Source organism: Anomaloglossus baeobatrachus, chromosome 7 (genome assembly GCF_048569485.1).
Source record: "Anomaloglossus baeobatrachus isolate aAnoBae1 chromosome 7, aAnoBae1.hap1, whole genome shotgun sequence".
NCBI classification, from domain to species: domain Eukaryota; kingdom Metazoa; phylum Chordata; class Amphibia; order Anura; family Aromobatidae; genus Anomaloglossus; species Anomaloglossus baeobatrachus.
In genome coordinates, this window is record NC_134359.1 from 44,580,680 (window position 1) to 44,603,556 (window position 22,877).

General features: G+C 46.4%; 1 protein-coding gene across 3 annotated transcripts in view; it reads left to right on the forward strand.

Annotated features, from left to right (window-relative positions):
* TANK (TRAF family member associated NFKB activator) overlaps positions 1 to 22,877 on the forward strand; it is a 128,680-nt gene that overhangs the window by 16,369 nt on the left and 89,434 nt on the right. For 2 of the 3 annotated variants that reach the window (XM_075318828.1, XM_075318831.1), the window contains exon 1: positions 19,830 to 19,944. The exons of the other annotated variant lie outside the window; for it this stretch is intronic. The gene's annotated coding sequence lies outside the window, so the exon portion shown is untranslated. Of the gene's footprint in view, positions 1 to 19,829; positions 19,945 to 22,877 lie in introns of those variants that run through there. 3 annotated transcript variants of the gene reach the window in all.

Here is a 22,877-nt window from a genome sequence, read left to right on the forward strand (position 1 = left end):
AGCTCTGGCATTGACTTAAAAAATTTTTTTTATATATATATATACAGTTAGGTCCAGAAATATTTGGACAGTGACACAATTTTCGCGAGTTGGGCTCTGCATGCCACCACATTGGATTTGAAATGAAACCTCTACAACAGAATTCAAGTGCAGATTGTAACGTTTAATTTGAAGGTTTGAATAAAAATTTCTGATAGAAATTGTAGGAATTGTACACATTTCTTTACAAACACTCAACATTTTAGGAGGTCAAAAGTAATTGGACAAATAAACCAAACCCAAACAAAATATTTTTATTTTCAATATTTTGTTGCGAATCCTTTGGAGCCAATCACTGCCTTAAGTCTGGAACCCATGGACATCACCAAACGCTGGGTTTCCGCCTTCTCAATGCTTTGCCAGGCCTTTACAGCCGCAGCCTTCAGGTCTTGCTTGTTTGTGGGTCTTTCCGTCTTAAGTCTGGATTTGAGCAAGTGAAATGCATGCTCAATTGGGTTAAGATCTGGTGATTGACTTGGCCATTGCAGAATGTTCCACTTTTTTGCACTCATGAACTCCTGGGTAGCTTTGGCTGTATGCTTGGGGTCATTGTCCATCTGTACTATGAAGCGCCGTCCGATCAACTTTGCGGCATTTGGCTGAAGCTGGGCTGAACGTATATCCCGGTACACTTCAGAATTCATCCGGCTACTCTTGTCTGCTGTTATGTCATCAATAAACACAAGTGACCCAGTGCCATTGAAAGCCATGCATGCCCATGCCATCACGTTGCCTCCACCATGTTTTACAGAGGATGTGGTGTGCCTTGGATCATGTGCCGTTCCCTTTCTTCTCCAAACTTTTTTCTTCCCATCATTCTGGTACAGGTTGATCTTGGTCTCATCTGTCCATAGAATACTTTTCCAGAACTGAGCTGGCTTCATGAGGTGTTTTTCAGCAAATTTAACTCTGGCCTGTCTATTTTGGAATTGATGAATGGTTTGCATCTAGATGTGAACCCTTTGTATTTACTTTCATGGAGTCTTCTCTTTACTGTTGACTTAGAGACAGATACACCTACTTCACTGAGAGTGTTCTGGACTTCAGTTGATGTTGTGAACGGGTTCTTCTTCACCAAAGAAAGTATGCGGCGATCATCCACCACTGTTGTCATCCGTGGACGCCCAGGCCTTTTTGAGTTCCCAAGCTCACCAGTCAATTCCTTTTTTCTCAGAATGTACCCAACTGTTCATTTTGCTACTCCAAGCATGTCTGCTATCTCTCTGATGGATTTTTTCTTTTTTTTCAGCCTCAGGATGTTCTGCTTCACCTCAATTGAGAGTTCCTTAGACCGCATGTTGTCTGGTCACAGCAACAGCTTCCAAATGCAAAACCACACACCTGTAATCAACCCTAGACCTTTTAACTACTTCATTGATTACAGGTTAACGAGGGAGACGCCTTCAGAGTTAATTGCAGCCCTTAGAGTCCCTTGTCCAATTACTTTTGGTCCCTAGAAAAAGAGGAGGCTATGCATTACAGAGCTATGATTCCTAAACCCTTTCTCCGATTTGGATGTGAAAACTCTCATATTGCAGCTGGGAGTGTGCACTTTCAGCCCATATTTTATATATATATATATATATATATATATATATATATATATATATATATATATATATAATTGTATTTCTGAACATGTTTTTGTAAACAGCTAAAATAACAAAACTTGTGTCACTGTCCATATTTCTGGACCTAACTGTATATATGTGTATATATATATATATATATATATATATATATATATTTGATTTTTAGTGTTTTGTAGTGTTACCAGACACTTAAAGGGGTATTTCCATCTCCCAATATATAGTAGGTGTAATAGTACTAATAATATGTCACGCTCCCCGGGTCCTCGGCTCCCCTCCCCGGGTCCTCTGCTCCGCTCCCCGGGTCCTCAGCTCCGCTCCCCGGCTCACCTGCCATGCTCCCCGCTCTCCAACCTCCGGTGCCCGTCCTTCCCAGGCCCCCTGGTCTCCGCTCCCGGCGCCCGACGGCTTCCCAGGTCCTGGCCGGCTCCCCTGCGTCCTCCTCTCAGCTTCCTTCCCTGGCTTCTGGCACCCGCGCAGCGCGCATGCGCATTAGGGCGCGCGCGCGGTCACTGACCCTTTCTTAAAGGGCCAGTGTCAAATTACAGGAAATGATGCACATAGGTACAGGGTATATAGGGGGTTAATGTCCAAGGGAGCGGGGCCTGTTCTTCGTGTTTTCCCAAGCTAGGAGTCAGGTCTCCTTGTGTTTTGTGAGATACTTACCTTTCTATCTTCTAGAGCCGATCCTGCATCGCCATCCGGTTCTGCGGTACCTCGAACCCCGAACGCTGTCCATCTGCCATCCTGACAGTCCGTACCATCTCGGATCCCTGCGGTGACCCGTCATCTCGCTCCAACGGTTCCGGACCCCGCCTGACACCATCACGGCTTCCGAACCTGAGCTCCGTCACCCGGACCACCATCAGTGACCTCGTGGTCCCAGGGACTTCTCCATTTTCTCCCAGTGCACGGACTGTCCTGCTACCTACAGTGCTCCGGCTACCGGACTCCTTTCCCTCATCCGGGAGTTCGGCCCAGTGGATCCACCTCCAGGGTCTACCCGTCCATCTGGCCCTAACAGTAAGAACAGGCCATGGATCCCGCCGAAGCACTAGCGGCCTTGCATGAGGAACTCCAACGCCAGCGTGAAGTTCAGACCCGCATGCTGAACTTTATGACTTCCGTGGATACCCGCCTGACCACGCTACAAGCGGCAGTCACGTCTTCAACATCCCGAGCCTCCACTAGTCAAGCCACGACCCCCGCTCCCGTGGCTGCCTCTTCGGATGCTTCCAGACTGCGTTTGGCCACACCACCCCGGTACGCCGGAGATCCCAAGACCTGCAGGGGGTTTATAAACCAATGCTCCCTCCATTTCACGCAGCTGCCACATCTGTTTGCCTCCGACCAAGCCAAGGTCGCCTTCATCATGTCTCACCTAGAGGGCGAGGCACTGGCGTGGATGAACCCCTTGTGGGAGAAGGAGGAACCTATGACCAAGAACCTCCAGGAGTTCCTGCAGGCCTTTCGCAGCACCTTTGACGAACCCGGACGCGCCTCCGCGTCTGCGTCATCACTTCTCCGGTTACGTCAGGGAACACTGACGGTGGGTCAATACGCCATCCGTTTCCGCACCTTGGCTTCAGAACTCGGGTGGAATAACGAGGCCCTAACCGCCGCCTTCTGGGAAGGACTATCAGGTCGAATCAAAGATGAGCTGGCTGGACGTGATGTACCGTCCACCCTGGACGCCCTGATTACCCTAGCGACTCGAGTGGACATACGCTTTCAGGAGCGGTCCAAAGAGGTATCCCGTGAGAGACGTCCGGTAAGGCATTCCTCTCCTCCACGGAAGCACGCCGTACTCCAGTCAACGGCCTCTGGTGTCTCCGTCCATGAGCCCATGCAGATCGACCGTGTGCGACAGTCTGAACAACGTCGAACAGAGCGGCTCGCCAAGGGTCTCTGCTTTTACTGCGGAGAGGGCACACACCTGCTACGCGCCTGTCCAGAGAGGCCGGGAAACTCCAAAGCCTAGGGTTGGTAGGAGAGGCCACCCTAGGTGCTGGGACTCTCTCAGACCCAGTCACATGGACTGTGCAAGTAACAACGGGAGAGACGCGGTTTACGGCTGAGGCGTACCTCGATTCTGGGGCAGCAGGCAATTTCATCCAGCAGGCCACGGTGGACAAGTACCAGGTGCCTGTTACTCCACTCGACAAGCCCCTCGTGATTGCCTCTGTGGATGGGAGACCTCTCTCTGACACCATCTCCTGGATCACCAAGCCGCTTGAACTGCGTATCGGTGCTCTGCACACCGAGAACATCGCTCTCTACGTCCTCCCACATATGTCACATCAAATTCTGCTGGGTCTTCCCTGGTTGCGGACACACGAGCCTTCAGTCAGCTGGGGCACTGGTGATATTACTCGATGGGGGCCTTCTTGCCATGAGAGGTGTCTGAAGACCATACAACCCATCCGGCGACCTCCGGTTCCCGAGTTCCTACCGGGACTGCCCTCAGCCTATTGGTCCTTCGTGGACGTCTTTGACAAGAAGGAGTCCGAAGTACTTCCGCCACATCGTCCTTACGATTGTGCCATTGACCTGCTCCCGGGAACTACACCACCTCGAGGACGGATATATCCACTGTCTCCAGCCGAAACAAGGGCCATGTCTACGTACATCACAGAGAGCCTGGCTAAGGGATTCATCCGGAGATCCTCCTCTCCTGCTGGAGCAGGCTTCTTCTTCGTAAAGAAGAAAGAGGGTGACCTACGCCCATGTATAGACTACCGGGGATTGAACCAAATCACCGTGAAAAACAAGTACCCCCTGCCGCTCATCCCCGAATTGTTTGATCGGCTCAGAGGAGCTCGTGTGTTCACCAAGTTGGATCTTCGGGGTGCCTACAACCTGGTCCGTATCCGCTCAGGGGATGAATGGAAGACCGCGTTCAACACTCGCGATGGGCACTATGAATACTGCGTGATGCCCTTCGGCCTGTGTAACGCACCAGCTGTCTTCCAAGAATTAGTGAACGATGTGTTTCGGGACCTTCTCTACGTCTGTGTGGTGGTATATCTGGACGACATCCTTGTCTTCTCTCCGGATCTCCAGACCCACCGAGAGAACGTGCAACTGGTTCTACAACGACTGAGAGAGAATCGTCTGTACGCCAAGTACGAGAAGTGCGTCTTCGAACAGTCTTCTCTCCCCTTCCTGGGGTACCTCATCACCGATACCGGACTGCAGATGGATCCCAAGAAGGTCTCCTCCATTCTCAACTGGCCTCCTCCTTCTGGACTGAAGGCAATCCAACGCTTTCTCGGATTCGCTAACTATTACCGCCAGTTCATTCCTCACTTCTCGGCTCTGACTGCTCCTCTCTCCGCTTTGACCAAGAAGGGGGCTAATCCAAAGGACTGGTCACCTGCGGCCGACGCCGCGTTTGGCGCTCTAAAACGAGCCTTTGCCTCCTCTCCTGTACTCCAACGTCCAGAGTTAAACCGCCAGTTCACCTTGGAGGTGGATGCCTCCTCCTCGGGAGCCGGAGCAGTGCTCATGCAGAAGTCCTCCTCCGGGAAGATGGTGACGTGCGGTTTCTTCTCCAAGAGCTTCTCCGCGCCTGAACGCAATTACACCATCGGTGACCGAGAGCTATTGGCGGTCAAACTGGCTCTGGAGGAATGGCGCTATCTTCTGGAAGGAGCAGTGTACCCTGTCATTGTTTACACGGACCACAAAAACCTGGAATACCTGCGGACTGCTCAGCGACTGAACCCACGGCAAGCCAGGTGGTCCTTGTTCTTTGCCCGGTTCGACTTCCAGCTTCATTTCCGACCCGCAAACAAGAATGTACGCGCTGATGCCTTGTCTAGGTCTTTCGTGCCCATGGAACAGGAGGAAGAGACATCTCAACCCATCATCTGTCCAAGCAAGATTATTCCGGTGGCTCCTGTCACCCTGGCCCAGATACCGCCCGGGAAGACCTATGTCTCTGAGACTGACAGGCAAAAAGTGTTACACTGGGGCCATGCCTCGAAAATAGCCGGTCATGCAGGTCAGAAGAAAACATGGAGCGCTATTGTACGTCATTACTGGTGGCCATCCCTGCGCACGGACGTCGCCTCTTTTGTCTCTGTCTGCTCCTCCTGTGCCAGGAACAAGACACCCAAACACCTGCCATACGGCCGTCTTCTGCCTCTGCCCATACCCTCAGTTCCCTGGCAGCACATAGCGATGGACTTTATTACGGACTTGCCATTGTCCTCCGGACACACAGTCATATGGGTCGTGGTGGATCGATTCTCTAAAATGGCCCATTTCGTTCCTATGGCTGGACTGCCCTCTGCTCAGGAACTCGCGGACGCCTATATACATCACATCTTCCGCTTGCATGGCTTTCCATCACACATAGTGTCCGACAGAGGAACTCAGTTCACCTCCCGCTTCTGGAGGGCTCTCTGCAAACATCTGGGAGTGACTTTAGACTTTTCCTCTGCCTACCATCCTCAGTCTAATGGCCAAGTGAAGAGGGTCAATCAGATATTGACCTCTTTCTTACGTCACTATGTGAACGCCCATCATGACGATTGGTCCACGCTTCTTCCTTGGACAGAATTCTCCCATAATCACCACGTCAGTGAGTCCTCCTCCAGTTCTCCCTTCCATGTCGTCTACGGACTTCAGCCGTCTGTCCCATTGCCTGTATCCTCGTCCTCGGACATCCCTGCTGCTGATGCAGTACTCCGTGACTTTACTACCATTTGGGACTCAGTTAAGGCGTCCCTTGCACGGGCAACCCTGCGGATGAAGAGACACGCGGACAAGAGACTCCTAGATCCTCCGTGTTTCTCTCCGGGAGATCTCGTCTGGCTTGCTTCCAAATACATCCGACTGAAGATACCATCCTACAAGCTGGGACCTCGCTACATCGGGCCGTTTAAAGTCCTCGGCAAGATCAATGAGGTTTCCTACAAACTACAGCTCCCGGCCACAATGAGAATACCCAACTCCTTCCACGTCTCTCTGCTCAAGCCGGTTGTCCTTGGTCCCTTCTCCGCTGCCGCCAGCCCGGCTCCTCCTCCTATTGCTGAGGACGACATCTATGCGGTAAGGGATATCGTGGCCATGAAGACCGTACGTGGTCGGCAGTTCTTCCTGGTGGACTGGGAGGGGTATGGTCCTGAGGATAGGTCCTGGGAGCCCAGGGAGAACGTGGGCACTCCTCTGATCCGTGCCTTCATGTCCCGGTTGCGGGGAGGGGGGTGTGGGGGGGGGTACTGTCACGCTCCCCGGGTCCTCGGCTCCCCTCCCCGGGTCCTCTGCTCCTCTCCCCGGGTCCTCAGCTCCGCTCCCCGGCTCACCTGCCATGCTCCCCGCTCTCCAACCTCCGGTGCCCGTCCTTCCCAGGCCCCCTGGTCTCCGCTCCCGGCGCCCGACGGCTTCCCAGGTCCTGGCCGGCTCCCCTGCGTCCTCCTCTCAGCTTCCTTCCCTGGCTTCTGGCACCCGCGCAGCGCGCATGCGCATTAGGGCGCGCGCGCGGTCACTGACCCTTTCTTAAAGGGCCAGTGTCAAATTACAGGAAATGATGCACATAGGTACAGGGTATATAGGGGGTTAATGTCCAAGGGAGCGGGGCCTGTTCTTCGTGTTTTCCCAAGCTAGGAGTCAGGTCTCCTTGTGTTTTGTGAGATACTTACCTCTCTATCTTCTAGAGCCGATCCTGCATCGCCATCCGGTTCTGCGGTACCTCGAACCCCGAACGCTGTCCATCTGCCATCCTGACAGTCCGTACCATCTCGGATCCCTGCGGTGACCCGTCATCTCGCTCCAACGGTTCCTGACACCATCACGGCTTCCGAACCTGAGCTCCGTCACACGGACCACCATCAGTGACCTCGTGGTCCCAGGGACTTCTCCATTTTCTCCCAGTGCACGGACTGTCCTGCTACCTACAGTGCTCCGGCTACCGGACTCCTTTCCCTCATCCGGGAGTTCGGCCCAGTGGATCCACCTCCAGGGTCTACCCGTCCATCTGGCCCTAATATAATATTGGCTAACACCTCCAATTAGAAATGTATTATAGTTCTGATGTAGCCATGTCTCTTACCTCATGTGCAGGGCACTTTAGCTTAGTTATCCGTAGTTATGACCATGAGCAATTAACTAACTGTCACTATATGAGTGCTCGTAACCATGGATACCTAAGATAAAATGCCCTGCACATGAGGTAAGAGACATGGCTATATCAGAAGAACTATACAACATTTCTAATTGGATGTACCATATTTTTTTTTATAAGACGCAGTGGAATATAAGACGCACCCCAAATGTGAAGGAGAAAAATAGGAAAAAATAATTTTTACTGTTAAAATTAGGGTCGGTCTTATAATCCTCGTGCGTCTTATATTAGCTCACCAGAGAAAGCGTCAGTGGTAGAGCAGCTCAGGAGGCAGGGTCAGTGATACGGGGATAAATGAGAAGTGGGTATCGCGGCTCAGGAGAATCAACGATGCTGTGGGCTCAGAGGTGGGGGTGTTGTGGCTCACTAGGGTCAGCGATGCTGTGGGCTCAGAGGTGGGGGTGTTGTGGCTCACGAGGGTCAGCGATGCTGTGGGCTCGGAGAAGGGGGTTTCGCAGCTCAGGAGGGTTAGTGGACGGAAGGTTAGTGATAAGGCAGGCTCGTGGGGTGTCACGGCGGCAGGCGCCATTGATCGGCTGGCGGACTGCAGGCTCTATTGAATCGCCGATGGTTGACGCAATGGACTTCAAGAAAATGGCCGCAGAGGCGGTGCATAAACAAATTGGCCTCCATGGCCATTTTCTTGAAGTCCATCTCATCAACCGCCGGCAATTCAAAGCAGCCCACAGCCAGATCAATGGCGCTCGCCGCTGCAACACCCCACAAGCCCGCAGTATCGCTGACCCTCCTGAGCTGCTCAACTGTATTGACACCACCCCTCCTCTGAGCCCTCAATATCGCCGACCCTGCGCCATCGCCCTGATAAGCGATATTTGGATTATAAGAAGCATCCCTATTTAACCCCTAATTTTAGGAGGAAAAAAGTGTGTCTTATAATCCAGAAAATACGGTATTTGATAATATTATTATTATTATTATTATTACACCTTCTAGATATTGGCATAAAATCAAATCAAATCTTTATTTTTATATAGCGCTAACATATTCCGCAGCGCTTTACATACATCAGGAACACTGTCCCTATTGGGGCGCACAATCTAAAGTCCCTATCTGTATGTTTTTGGACATAGGCATAGGATCTTGGAGATGGGAAAAACCCTTTAATACTAGAATTTTTAATATTCATTCCATGATACAGCAAGTATATATAAACATTAAATGGGTTATTCAAAACAAGAAAAGAATATGTTTTTTTCCTCCCATCTGCGCATGGGTCATGACACATGATATAGAATCATAGAATGGTAGAGTTGGAATGGACCTCCTGGGTCATGTAGTCCAACCCTCCACTCAAAGCAGGATTCACTAAATCATCCCAGACAGATGTTCGTCCAACCTCTTTTTAAAGACTTCCATTGAAGGAGAACTCCCCACCTCTCGTGGCAGCCTGTTCCACTCATTGATCACTCTCACTGTCAAAAAGCTTTTTATAATATCTAATCTGTGTCTCCTCCCCATCAGTTTCATCCCATTGCTTCTAGTCTTTCCTTGTGAAAATGAGAATAAAACTGATCCCTCTACAGTGTGACATCCTTTAAGATATTTGTAGATATGATGCGGTACCAGACGCAACCCAAGGACAGATGTGATACTGTGTCTTGAAACTAAACAGATGTCTTTTTAAGGCTTTGTGCACACAGCGTTTTTATGAGGAAGTTTAGATGCAGAAACTAAATATAAACTCTCCAAATCCTCCTTAAAAAACCCTGCTCCAAAAAAAACCCTCTGCAAAAAGACTCCATGTACCCATAAAGAAATGTCACCTTGATGCGGTTGATGGGCTCACGTGAATTTTATTTTTTTTATTTATATTATATATAGCATTAATGCAGTTTCATATATTCCATGGTTGTATATATCTTAGCACTTACAGAGCGCTGCTGTCTTCTTTACGGTAGTTTGTTTTTCATGTAATCATAGCACTTGGCACCTGTTCACACTTGCTATGTTCTATTTGGAGATGCAATTTTTTTGTGTTTTTTCCATTACACATTGCCTAATTCTGGATAACACCTTTAATATAAACACACTACATATCATACGCCACCCCCAGATGGTGATACCAGGCACAGGAGCACTGCTGATATTTGCAAATTAAATGTGCACCATGAAAAGCTCTTTTTTTTTACATTTTGGACTTTCAATGAAACAGGACATAAAAAAAGGTTTGGAGAAAGTTTAACTTCTTAGATCCCTGACCCTCATCTTTGCACCAAATTTATGTGCAGAAGGCAGAGGCTGATCATATATTATTACCAGCCGGATAACTATAAGGCTGTGTCCGCACTTTGCGTTTTCACCTGCGTTTCAGCTGCGTTTTGAACTGCAGCGTTTTCACGCCAAAAGGCATGCGTTTTGATTTTCCAGCAAAGTCTATGGGAAATGGGGATTTCTTGTGCGCACTTTGCAGTTCAAAACGCTGCGTTAAATTTGCATAATTTTGGGAAAAATTCAGCGTTCAAAGAAGCAACATGTCAATTGTTTTTGCCATTTGGGTGCGTTTTGGTAACATTGAAGTCAATAAAAAATGTCAGAACGCATCAAATCTCATTATCGATGGTCAAAAGCAACTTTGGCAAAAGCAATTTGTGCCAAAACACGCGTTTAGAACTGCAACTAGGATGATGCAAAGTGCAGACATAGCCTAATAGGTGCAGGTGTTGCAATCGCACCCGGGCCCTGGAGTTTAGGGGCCCCAAAAAGGTAATTCTGGCCCATATGAAATGACCATTAATATTAAAGATCTGCAATATTTGGGGACTCTGCTGGATGTTCTGCATTTTGGCCCTCGAAATCCGGTTACGCCCCTGCCTATTACACTTTATTGCATTGCCAGGAGCATCAGAAACAACTGAATGTGAGAATTTTGGCTCATTCATCATATGGGAAGGCAGGTGTATCCTCACCCTGATGGAGTCACAAAGGGGAACACAAACTATTGGGAGTTATGATTTATTTAATTACTCCCAAGTGCATTTTTCTTTAATTTTTTCACTGGGAAAAAAATAAAAACAGAATAATTTGTTTTCTTTTAAATATAAATATATTTTAAAAATACTTTATAAATTGTGTTCCCTAATTGGTGCCCTGGGCAAACGCCTACTCTGCCCGTCCCGGGTGCTTCCGCTGTACAGAAGATCACTGACATTGCAGTATGTGGCTCGGTCCTCCACCCGTTGCCATCTACCCACATAGTTTCTGTGGTAAAAGGATAAATGACAGTCGCTATCACAAGGCACGCCATGTCCCTTCCTTTTTTTTTATCTTATCTCTGTGTCTTAAATAATGTTAAAGAAAGCAAGTATAAGTTTGAGAATCTCCAAAGAAGAAATTATTTATAATAATTGTTATAATTGTAGAAGATAATTAAACATTACCCATTATATTAGCGTTCTGTGCTAATTCTGCAGCTGTGCTGTGCTTAATGCTGCGCTCAGTCATTCATTAAGGCTTCCTCCTATAAGGGCCTTCACCTGACATGCGCCATTTACCATATATAACAGACCTACTGAAACACTGCTTCTAAGGCTCTGTGCGCACTAGTGCGTTTTACCCGCGCATTTGCCGCGGAAATTTCTTGAGAAATGTCTGCAATCTTTGTGCAGACATTTCCCAGCAAATTCTATGAGAAAAAAAAATAGCTGTGCGCACTGTGTGGATTTTTCTCAAGAAATTTCCTTGAGAAGAATTTCTCGAGAAAATTTCTTGAGAAAATGAGCATGTCAATTCTTTTCCGCAAGTACCTGCGGATTTCGGCAGTACAGCCTGCAAAATCCGCAGGGAACCACCCGAAGGGAAAATCGCGGCAAATTCGCAGCTATTCCACGGCTAATCTGCGGCAAATCCGCATGCGGATTTGGTGCGGATTTTTCCCGGAGGTCCGGAAATCTTTCACTCCCAGAAGTTTCTCAAGAAATTTTCTTGAGAAACTTCACATTTCTAGTGCGCACATAGCCTTATATGTCAATGTTCCCCGTGTTCCCGCTACATCTATCCCCTGTTCAATAGAGGAGGATGAGTGGCGAAAACCCCCTGCTTAGTGTGTCCTGTTAAAAAATATTGCATTTCATGGTCAGTCTGGCAGTGATCCACTCCTTGCAATGTACCCGCTTTTGTATGAAGGCGCAAAACAAAATTCCAAAAATGCATGATTAATTATATAAGGCCATGCAAACATAATACAACAATTACAAAAAAGGCAAAACTCCAAATTTGCATATCATTGCGGGAGGAAAAGGAGTCAGAAAAAGCACAATGAAGATACAGAACCAATTTTATGAAAAATAAGAAAAACTATTTTTATTGATATAAATATAGATAACAGTGGAACATAAAGTGATCCATGTAGCACAAAGAGACATTCAGGGATCTGAGCCTTCACCAATAATTAGTGATCCAAATGTACAACATTGTGCATGAAAATATGTGCCAGTTAAATAAACGGACCATCTAATAATGACTAAGGCTGCGACCGCACTTTGCGTTCACCTACTTGCAGTTTTAAACGCACGTTTTGTGCTTAATTGATTTGACCAAAGTTGCCTTTTTCAGAAATTTAGCGCTGCAAACGCATGCGTATTTACCGCATTTTTGATGCGTTTTCAGCGCTTTTTACCTGCTTTTCCACCTGCGTTTTGACAAATGCGTTTTGTAAATAAAGACACTGCTAAATAAAGGTTAAACATTCAAATATATTGAAAAAAGATAAAAATAAAAAAGGATTAACCCCTTCACGACCATGGACGGATATATCCGTCATGGAGCGTGTCCCGTTAAGCCCCGCCCCCTCCCGCGGGCAAGCGGCGGCGGTCGGCACACATATCAGCTGTTTTCAACAGCTGACATGTGTGCCTGCTAGCCGCGGGTGGAATCGCTTCCACCCGCAGCCATTAACCCCTTAAATCTTGCTGCCAAAGTCTGTCAGCAAGATCTAAATGCGCGCGACCATGTTTTTTACTTACCGCCGCCCCCACCGGAAGTCACATGCGTGATCATGTGACTATCGGTGGTTGCCATCGTAGCACAGGGTCATGTGATGACGCCTGCAGCTATGATGTTTCACTTTCGTTTTCCCTCGGCCGAGAGCAGAGGGAAAAAGAAAGTGACTGTATCTGCTGTTTACAGCTGTATAACTGTGATCAGCAGATAGATAATAGCGATCGGATTGCTGATCGCTATAGCCCCCTAGGGGGACTAGTAAAATAAAAAAAAAAAAGTAAAAAAAAAGTTTTAAAAAATTAAAAAAAACCACAAAAACCTAAAAGTTAAAATCACCCCCCTTTCCCCCTTTGGAAAGTAAAGGGTTAAAAAATAAATAAATATACACATATTTGGTATCGCCGTGTTCAGAAATGCCCGATCTATCAAAATATAAAATCAATTAATCTGATTGGTAAACGGCGCAGTGGCAAAAAAATTCCAAACGCCAAAATTACGTTTTTTGGTCGCCGCAAGTTTTACGCAAAATGCAATAACAGGCGATCAAAACGTAGCATCTGCGCAAAAATGGTACCATTAGAAACGTCAGCTCGAGACGCAAAAACTAAGCCGTCACTGAGCCATAGATCCCAAAAAATAAGAACGCTACGTGTTTCAGAAAATGGCGCAAAATGTGCGCCACTTTTATTGGACAAGCTTGTGAATTTTTTTTAACCCCTTAGATACAAGTAAACCTATACATGTTTGGTATCTACAAACTCGCACCGACCTCAGGCATCATACCCACACATCAGTTTTACCATATAGTGAACACCGTAAATAAAACATCCCAAAAACTATTGTGCCATCACACTTTGTTTGCAATTTTTCTGCATTTGGAATTTATTTGCTGTTTTCCAGTACACCATATGGTAAAACTTATGGTTTCATTTAAAAGTACAACTTGTCCCGCAAAAAACAAGCTCTCATATGGCAAGATTGACGGAAAAATAAAAAAGTTACGGCTCTCGGAAGAAGGGGAGCAAAAAACAAAAACGGAAAGTGCCCTGGGGCTGAAGGGGTTAAATACATAAGTAAAGAAATTAAAAAGAAAATAGAAATATATAATGAAATTATAGCGGTAATATAGTTTTTATTAGAAAAATAGCACTAAATTTAACATTTTCTTTAATTTAATTGTCGGATTATGTGTGTGTGTAAAGGAACATATGAAATCATTAATTTAATGTGCAAAAAACATGTGTTTTGTAAGTCTAAAACGCATGTTTTCTGCACAGAAAAAGCAGGTAAAACGCAGGAATTTGTAGGAAACTTGGTTTTTGACATTTCTCATTGACTCCAATGTTCGCAAAACGCACCCAAAATGGCAAAAACAATTGACATGCTGCTTCTTTGAACGCATGGTTTTTGCCACAAAATATGCAAATTAAACGCAGCGTTTAGAAACGCAAAGTGCGGTCTAGAAATCCCAATTTTCCATAGACTTTGCTGTGAAATCAAAACGCATGCCTTTTGGCATGAAACAGGTGCTTCTCAAAACGCACCTAAAAAGCACCCAAAACGCAGGTGGAAACGCAAAGTGCGGTCGCAGCCTTTGACCCAAAACGGCAAGTAACTGGGACGGTCTGAACTGTGGTCAGAGTAAACTATGCAAAAAATGCCATAATACCAACATCAAGGGGCCTACAAAATCAGTAGTAGGTTAAATGCCTAAAGTAATATACACGTAAAATATAGACCCCCATGATTGCATGATCTAGGCAAACAATTTACACCAGGTGTATTTAGGTGAAAACCCAACCAAGGTCAGACCAAAATAACCCCAATACTCACACTGCTGGGTGATGGTGGAGGACCAACATAATGCCCAAATGCCAAAAAAAGCTTGAGACCTAACGTACGTTTCGCATCTTTAAAATCAAGCAAAGTGTATGGCTTCCTCAGAGGTCACGATACCGGGTAAACTCCCAGGAGTTTTATAATGCCGCTCATGAGTCACATGACCGGCTACTGGCCACGTGATCAACAACTGGGCGTGTACGCAAACACGCTGACATCATAACTGGGGATGTCCATGTGACCACATCCGGATCACACGGAGATCCCCATGTGACCGCGATACCGGTCACATGACTGCACAAACGGCGCATGCGCAGCCGCCGCGTACCCGCAAAGCCAGCAACCCCCGACCGTCAACGCCAGCCGCAAACTCGCGAGGGCAATCGGCCGATACCCTCGCGCGTGCACACGCGGTCGCTCCAGACATCAAGAGCCTCTTTTTTTCTTTCTTCTCTTTTTTTTTAATTTTTGGCTTCTTAAAATAGTTTTTTACAGATCTCTCTATACAGGTCTCCATCATCTGATGCTGACCTTAGGGAATATGGGTGCATCCAATGCTTGACCTATTCATCAGTGGACTTTTTGGGACTGTTAGCCATTCATGGACTTCTATCTACTGTGTCGGTACATCTGTACATGGTATATAGTGTATAGAAGTGGGCATATAATGTATATATAGTGTATACAATAACATGTAGTATACAGTGTACATAATAGTGTGTACATGGTATATAGTGTATAGAAGTGGGCATATAATGTGTGTATATATAGTGTATACAATAACATGTAGTATACAGTGTACATAATAGTGTGTACATGGTATATAGTGTATAGAAGTGGGCATATAATGTATATATAGTGTATACAATAGCATGTAGTATACAGTGTACATAATAGTGTGTACATGGTATATAGTGTATAGATGTGGGAATATAATGTATATATAGTGTATACAATAACATGTAGTATACAGTGTACATAATAGTGTGTACATGGTATATAGTGTATAGAAGTGGGCATATAATGTATATATAGTGTATACAATAACATGTAGTATACAGTGTACATAATAGTGTTTACATGGTATATAGTGTATAGAAGTGGGCATATAATGTATATATAGTGTATACAATAGCATGTAGTATACAGTGTACATAATAGTGTGTACATGGTATATAGTGTATAGAAGTGGGCATATAATGTATATATAGTGTATACAATAACTTGTAGTATATAATGTAACAATGCAGATCTGGTATATAGCATATGTAATATTGTGTATACAGTGTGTTACGTATAGTATATGTGTTTTACCATAGGTACATGAGTATTCGCATAAATCACCTAAGGAACCCCTGATTGCACAGTGGACCTGGTTCATGGGTGCAAATTAACCCTCTTTAGCCATCTAGAACCTGATTTGTGATAAGCTCTGCAGGACCTGTATTGATGGCTTTTTTTGGGGGGGGGGGTGTCACCCAATTTTCCAAAAATCTCTATAAGTGCCTGAATATAATTTGTTACAATCAGAAGACAAATGTTGTTTTTTTGCTTCTTGTTATCACTGAGATCTAACACCCTCTGTGGATGAAGACAGTGCACGACTGGTGGATGAAAGAGGCAGCATGGCGGATACCTCGATGTGTAGGAGTCAGTTACTTGTACACCACAACCTCCAACAACAGGAGGGTGAAATTTCCTCAAAAGTCCTGACGATGATGGGGGTTGAGGACGCTCATTACTATTCAATGATTTCCATCCGACATTCTGTTTGCAAACTTTGATTTATTTTTTTACAAGGTCATAATATATTAACGTCATAGCTGGAGTAACAGTGTTGTACTGACCCGCTTCTGCAGCAGAGGATTTTTACCAGCTTATTTCTAGATGATAATCTGTAGAGACAGGATATTTATCATGAACTCTGACGCTCAGTTTCTCTTTTGATAGAACATGTTTTTGCTCTGTGTGCCAACGTCAGAAAGTTATTTCTTATTATATACAGTATTGTGCAAAACTATTAGTCAGGTGTGGAAAAAATGCTGTAAAGTAAGAATGCTCTCAAAAACAGAAGTGCGCATAGTCATAGTCTATTTTTATCAATTTGCAAAGTGAATGAACAAAAGAAAAATCTAAATGATATCCATACTTGGTGTTATCATCCGTTGTCTCCAGAACATCATCAATTCTTCTGGGTACACCTGCACAAAGTCAGGGATTTTGTAAGATTAAAAGGAACCTGTCACCAGATTTGGCGACTATAAGCTGCGGCCACCACCAGTGAGCCCTGATATACAACACTCCAGAATACTGTATATAAGAGCCAGGCCGCGCTGCATATCGTAAAAAACATAACTTTTATAATACCCAGGGGGGGCGGTCCTCTCCATGGGTGTCGCTTCTCCGGTCCGGTGCCTTCTACATCTTCTGCGATCGCTGTCCTCCTGCCCAGCCCCAATTGAATGACGCGTCCTGAGTAATTTACACAGAGGCCTCCATTGTGGTCTTGCGCATGTGCACTTTCATCTGTCCTGCTGAGGGCAGATCAAAGTACTGTAGTGCGCATGAGCAGGCGGTCTTTGACCTTTCCTCACGCCTGGCCGCTGGTTTCACCTTCAGGTCCCCTTTGTCCCAGTGCCAGTTTAGTAATCTGGTGCCTTCTTCCCCTGCACCTGTCTCTGGTTGGTGAGTCCCCATGGCGTATAGCAGCTGGGGGTCCCCGTCCGGTGGTTTTCCATTGCAGTCCATATGACGGTAGCGTGAACCCTGTGGGGTTGGAGTCTCTGGTCCTGTCCCCGGTTCTCCCTTTGCTACTGAGTCTCCGATTTTAAGGTTAGTGAGGTCCTTGATGGTCCCCTTACTGTGCAGGTGTTATCAAGCCTGCCTGGAGCTTCTGCCTGACCAAGGGTCCTGTACCCCGTTGGTGCGTAGTTTCGGGAGTACTCCACCGTATTCCACCAGGCTACTGTCAGTGCGTCTCCTCATGTCCACCCTCACTGTCTGACTCCGACTGACTACTGTCCACTGTCTGCCCTTCCCACCTCGTCAACTAGTGGACTGGACTGGCTCCACCTCTAGGAGGCCATCCATTGGTCCGACCCTAGCTTTGTACCATTCTATGGGAGATTGTTTGGGAAAAATTGGGATTTTGTGAAGTGTTTGTGTGTGACCGGCACTGGTCTTCTGGGTCCCTAGGGGGTAGGCCCTGCATCCTGGTGAGGATGCAGAACCTTGTAGCTCCCTGATGGCTTCTGAGGTGCTACAGATACACTGATGCCGATACCGCCTTTACACGTATGTGTTTTATACGCACTTATGGAGGGGCCTAATTGCCATTATTAAAGTGAATATCTGAGATGCAGTACCCAAGACGGGTCACCTCTTTGCTATCCCTCGTCTATGCACTATGTACATGTGCCCACCATGCCATCTTATTAGTAATGGTACTGACGATCGGAGCCATCGTAAAAATAGACCATCAATTTTGGGTGTTCCCGAAGGTTTAGTTTTAGGACCCCTGCTGTTCTCCATCTACACCTTCGGCCTGGGACAGCTCATAAGAGTCCCACGGCTTACAGTATCACCTCTATGCTGATGATACACAGATCTACCTCTCTGGACCTGACATCACCTCCTTACTAACCAGAATCCCACAATGTCTCTCCGCTATTTCATCCTTTTTCTCTGTTCGATTTCTAAAACTGAACATGGACAAAACAGAATTCATTATCTTTCCACATCCTCACTCAACCCCTTCACCTGACCTATCCATCAAAGTCAATGGCTGCTCACTCTCCCCAGTCCCACGTGCTTGCTTCCTAGGAGTAACTCTAGACTCTGGTCTCTTATTCAAGCCACACATCCAAGCCCTCGTCACCTCCTGCCGCCTCCAACTCAAAAATATTTCCCGGATTCATACATTCCTTTCCCAAGATGCTGCAAAAACCCTACTGGATGCCCTTATTATCTCCCTCCTTGACTATTGCAACCTCCTGCTCTGTGGCCTCCCTTCTAACAGTCTCGCACCCCTACAATCTATTCTAAACTATGCTACCTGACTAATCCACCTGTCCTTCTGCCACTCCCCGACCTCTCCTCTCTTCCAATCTCTTCTCTGGCTTTCCATTGCCCAACAACTCCAGTTCAAAACCCTAACCATGACCTACAAAGCCATCCACAACCTGTCCCCTCCATACAGCTGTGACCTCGTCTCCTGGTACCTATCTGCAAGCAACCTCTGATCCTCACAAAATCTCCTTCTCTACTCCTCTCTTATCTTCTCTTCCCACAATCACGTACAAGACTTCTCCCGTGTAACCCTCATACTCTGGAACGCTCTGCTCCAACATATCAGACTCTCGCCTATCTTGACTAGCATCAAAAGGAACCTGAAGACCCACCTCTCCCGACAAGTCTACAACTTGCCGTAACCCTCAGTCCACTATAGTGCCAGACAACCATCTCCACCCTCACCTACTGTATCCTCATCCATTCCCTGTAGACTGTGAGCCCTTGCGGGGAGGGTCTTCTCTCCTCCTATAGATTGTGAGCCCTGGTGGGCAGGGTCCTCTGTGCACCTGTAGATTGTGAGCCCTTGTGGGCACGGTCCTCTCTACACCTGTAGATTGTGAGCCCTTGTGGGCACGGTCCTCTCTACACCTGTTATTTGTGAGCCCTGGTGGGCATGGGCCTCTCTACACCTGTTATTTGTGAGCCCTCACGGGCAGGGTCCTCTCTCCTTTTGCACCAGTCTGTGCCTTGTTTTGTTTATTGTTCATATTCCTATTATGTGTACTCCTGTTCACATGTAAAGTCCCATGGAATAAATGGCGCTATAATAATAAATAATAATAATTTTGAAGTTCGGGACAATTAATATTCTAGAAAGACAAGATAGTCCTGACGATCTCTGTTACGTCCTGGGTTTTTTATTGAAAACTCTCATGTTTCCAGGAAGGGTGGACAAAGGGAGCTCGAAAATCAACTTCTAATCTTGAAGTATCTGACGCTGAAAACCACTGATGGCAGATACTTTTCTGCCTGTCAGGTCTGTCACTCAACCTTTCCAAAAGGCACTGATGGGCATCCTTCTCTGCTGCTGCCCCGCGTTATCTATGCACATTTCCTAGGACTGCACTTAGTGTGCTCAATGTTGCATAAGTGACTTCTGTGTGCTCAAAGTGTCCTCAAAGCGTGTGCAAAGGAGGAGTTCCTGCTGACGTCAGGGGGAGTGTGACTCGGCTTTCACTCAGTTTCCTCTTCCCATTGAAGCCTACAAGTTGTATCTGATCTCATAGAGGCAGGTCTGGTCAGGATACAAGCTGCTCCTATGTGTCTGTTGTGTCTCAGGCAGAAAATTGCTTCCGTATTGGTGCCAAGTCTCCTCTGGTGAGTGGTGGGGGGGTCTTAATAATGAAAGTTGGGGTTATCGGAGGTAATGTTGCTTTACTACTTCACTGTAGGTTTAGGTTATGTTTCGGACTTTGTAGCAATGGACTTTCACAATTCATTCTGCTGCCTTGCTTCTATATTCCTTAGTTTTGCTTCACGAGTGATGAGTTTTTGCTACAGAAAGTTACAATTCTGTTGTTGGCTTGTATCGATATGTCCCCCATAATGGCTCCAACTCAAACTTCTGCCTTCTTTTTTGGGCTTTTATAGGCTTGAAAGGAACTCGCTGGTAGTGGTACAGGTGACAACATATTGGCATATCAAAGTAATTAGATGACAGACTGCTCAGGTGTACAGACACCCTGAGGGCAAAGATTCGCTGTATGGTACCTGTCACTAGGCCCGATCTTCACTAAGTATGGATGAGTTACCGGAGAGGAAAAAAATCAATGTGGTGCTAGTCCAGGTTCATATATCTGCGTTATATGGGTTGGCTAGGTCGGTCTCCTGTCCCGAACCCAACAGCTCCATACACACCTATTAGGCTGAGGGGTTCGGTCCTATGAGGTTGATGGGTTTGGGTCCTATGATCCTGATGGGTTCAGGTCCTATTAGGCTAATGGGTTCGGGTCCTATGAGGCTGATGGGTTCGTTTCCGATGAGGCTGATGGGTTCGGGTTCTATGAGGCTGATGGGTTCAGGTCCTATGAAGCTGATGGGTCCGGGTCCTATGAGGCTGATGGGTTCGGGTCCTATGAGGCTGATGGGTTCGGGTCCTATGAGGCTGATGGGTCCAGGGACCTGCGGAAAATCAAGACATCTTTGTCCCTATTCGGATTGTGAAACACTGATGTGTGAAGCCAGCCTAAGGACATTATACCTTTAATGAATGACATAATTCTGCTCTAATGCACTTAACATATATATTATAAAAAGCTGCAGACGTATATGATAAACCAATGCCTGCAAAAGATGTCATCGTGGCGTTCATCACCCATAAGCTCCCATGTTAGAAAAACAAATAGCGCAGCTTATAACTTTTTACAAGATTTCTTTTATATATTCTAGGCAGCCAAACTGTAAAAACCTTGAAATATTCTGGTCAGTCGCAAGTCTATAGGACCCTCTTTAGGCCTTTGGGTAAATCAGGGTCTATCGATCCATTTATAATGGCCAACATAACGTAAACAGAGCCATAGCTTTCTCGCCTTATACCCCCCCAGATAAAAATAGTATTGCATGAGAGCTGGAGGCAGACCGGCCCACCGGAGCACCAGAATGTTCGGTGGTGGGCCTCACATGCGCTGCCAAGGTCCAGTAGTAGACAGCACTGTTCAGGGATAACCTATTATAGTCAGCCACTTACCAGTAGGGTCTATTTATGATGGGATCGTTCCCAAATAATCTACCGTATACTTTTGATGATGAATCCTATATTTACCGTTTGCCTTCAGTCAGAAATTATGGGATATTTTACCGTAACTTTTTTTTCTAGAAAAAAATGAAACTGTTAAGGGTGCTTTACACGCTGCGAAATCGTTAACGATATATCGTCGGGGTCACGGTGTTTGTGACGCACATCCGGCGTCGTTAGCGACATCGCAGCATGTGACAGCTAGGAGCGACGATCAACGATCGCAAAAACAGTAAAAATCGTTGATCGTTGACGTTGATATATCGCTCCTAATCATAATGTCATTGGTGTTTCATTCCGCAGGTTGTTCATCGTTCCTGCGGCACCACACATCGCTATGTGTGACAACGCAGGAACGACGAACATCATCCTACCTGCGTCCACTGGAAAGGAGGAAGGAAGGAGGTGGACGGCATGTTTCCGCCGCTCATCTCCACCCCTCCTCTGCTATTGGGCGGCAGTTTAGTGACGTCGCTGTGACGCCGAACGCACCTCCCTCTTGAAGGAAGGATTGTTCGGCGGACACAGCGACGTCACTAAACAGGTATGTGCGTGTGACGCTGCCGTAGCGATATTGTTGAACGACGGGGACGGGTGCTATCGCTCGCGACATCGCTAGCAATCGCTAGCGATGTCGCAGCGTGTAAAGCACCCTTTAAAGTTGGTGCACATGTGTGGATGGAAAACATGCTGTATAATAACGTCAGCATTGTAGATGAGATTGTATGAAACGTTGTGGACATGAAACTAAGAATCGCTATTGGTGCTGCATATATCAGTCTTTGCAATACCAAGGGTGAAAGTGCAGCAAATCTGTACCATTGTTGCAACAAAATCCGCAGTGTTTGGTTTTACTGCTTTGGTTTTTCCTTTGTGGAAATTCGGCATCACAAAAAGACCCATGTGCAAGACTAGCACCAAGTTTTTATGGGCCCCGTGCACATACACAAATTTATACACAGATACGTACACATACAAGCATACATGCATATACATACTTGAAGACAAATTCACTAAAATACATATTAACAGACATAAATATATACACAGATACATAGATACATGCACACACAGACACAGTGATATTTTTAACATGGGGAAGCCGTCAGTAGCCTCACTCACCTCCTCCGCTTGTCTCCTGTCCAGCTTCCCTTCGTCATGTGGCTGTGTGGAGTGCGCTGCTTGATAGCGATCACTTTAACAGACATGGCGGTGCAGAATACACTGTGCAGCTTTGTTGGCTAGCAGTGACGTGGCTGGGCCAGAACTGCATCTTTAAAGGGAACCTGTCACCAGATTTGGTGACTATAAGCCGTGGCAACCACCGGTGAGCCCTTATATACTGCATTCTAACATGCTGTATATAAGAGCCCAGGCCGATGTGTAGAACATAAAAATTACTTTATAATACTCACCAAAGGGGCGCTGTGGTGCAGACTGATCAGATGGGCAGATCAAAGTATTGTAGTGCACCTGCTCAGGACTTCAATGGCGGCCTGTGTGGATGACGTAGGAT